The 1908-nt window shown below is 39.8% G+C and overlaps 1 pseudogene; it reads right to left on the bottom strand.

Moving 5' to 3' along the window:
* Positions 1-267: 267 nt before the first annotated feature.
* Positions 268-1447, bottom strand: LOC102424952 (annotated as a pseudogene).
* Positions 1448-1908: the final 461 nt, after the last annotated feature.

The raw sequence follows: 1908 nt of genomic DNA, 5'->3' as shown, positions 1-1908 counted from the left end.
AAGGTGCCTGGGAGACCTCAAATGTATGTTTTAGTGAGACTGAATTTCAAAGCACATACTCTTTTCTCTGGCTATGATTAAATCCATCTGGGGATTTTTTTTGTTTTTGATATTTTTGTATTTGAGTTTATTTTTCATTTAACTTTTAAAGCACTACTGCAATCTAATATTAAAACAAAAACAATAGCAAGTAGTGAGCATATTATGTTTATCGTCCTTCACTCCTGTACATAAAATGCTACGAGTGAGTGTTATTTGCTGACCCCATTAAGAGGTCTGACACCAAACACCACCCCTAGGATGATGTTCATCATCTTTACATGCTTCTCCGTCTTTCTTGATTTATATTAAAGTCCACCAATTCTAGCTGTTCCATTTCATTAGTCACTTCTACTTTCTTTCTTTCAGGTAGGTGTTTTTGTTTTTTGTTTTTATTTTCCTGCAAAGAGTTTTTATCAGGAGAGAGAAAGCCATTTTCAGGAAAATTTATCTTAAACTTGATGATTAGGTGACCCTTTTCATGTGGTTTATGGTAAATTGGTGAGCCTTCACTTCGCACACACTAGACATCACCATTCTTAACAATCAGACCTAGAAGAGAGGTGATACTGTCGTTTGGTTGTGAAGAGTAACACTGTGTGACTTTTGGAAGTGCTTCAACAAGCTGTGTGTCCATACACATGAAAAGGTCTTCTCCTTGAGTAAAAACAGCATGGTCCTTCCGATCTAAAACAATGATACTATCTCCTGGCTCCAGCCCTGGTTCCTGGTCTCCTTCACCGTGAAATGTGATCTTCCAGCCATTTTTTCATGCCTTTGTCAATATGAACTTCTAGAATCTTCTCTCAAACTATCTTCTGTCCATTGCAGCTTTTACATCTATCTTTAGTTCCATCCATTCCCTATGGCCCTGGAACTCCATGCTCACAGACTGAATTTGCTGACCCATTCCAGATCTTATCTGACGAATTCTTATTTGCATCCCAGTACTCCAGCAATTGAGACAACACTATACTGCTCCTTTCTTACCACCTAGGCCTTCATATTTGTCACAAATCATAATTGTTGCAGAGCTAGTTTTCTTGTTGTACCATTAAGCAAATCGTCTAAGTTTACTGAGAACTGATGCATAACACTTGTACCTCTCCTTTCTCTCTGAATCCTTCCTCCTTCTCCAATAAAACATATCAGAGATGTTCATGTGAAAATGAAAACCACCACGTGCTCCACCTTTAATTGCCTGTTCTCCTCCTTTGTCATATAATTCCTTTTCTTTGCATCAGAGAGCATTTTGTAAGCTTGGGAAATGTTCATACTTCTCTCCTTCATTTGGATTCTTTTCAGGGGGTACTTCAAGGCCAAGCAGCTTCCTGGAAGCCTTTTTCAATTCCTCTTGGGTGGCATTGGGTTTCACTCCCAAAATATCATAAGCGATTTCTTTCACCATTTTTAACAGCCAGTGAGCTGCCTGAGACAGTTATTAGGGAGCAGGAAAGAGCTTGTTGCTATGCACAGCTTGGAAAGCTGCTGCTTCTCCACCTCTCACCGAGTGTCCTGGAAAGTTTCACCTTTTTTAAACGTTTCTTTTCTTTTCTTTTTCTTTTTTTAAATTGATTTGAGAGAGGAAGGGGAGAGAGAGGGAGAGAGAGGTGTGAGAAAGAAACATTGTTCGGTTGCCTACCTGGGATTGAACCCAAAAGCTAGGTATGTGCCTTTATGGGGAATTAAACCCCCACCTTCTGAGGTACCAGAGGAGGCTCCAACCAACTCAGCCACCTGGTCAGGTGCAATACTACCTGAAGTTTTCAGCATCACTTGGGGGTCTTAGAATGTATCCCCCATGAATAATGTGCACTACTTTATGTGCTATTTAAAGTCACAAGGATGGAAGAGTCACATAATAAAGAC

This window comes from Myotis lucifugus, unplaced genomic scaffold (assembly GCF_000147115.1).
Source record: "Myotis lucifugus unplaced genomic scaffold, Myoluc2.0 scaffold_242, whole genome shotgun sequence".
Taxonomy (NCBI): Eukaryota; Metazoa; Chordata; class Mammalia; order Chiroptera; family Vespertilionidae; genus Myotis; species Myotis lucifugus.
Note: the sequence above shows the minus strand (reverse complement) of the source record. Positions and strands in the feature narration are given on the sequence as shown.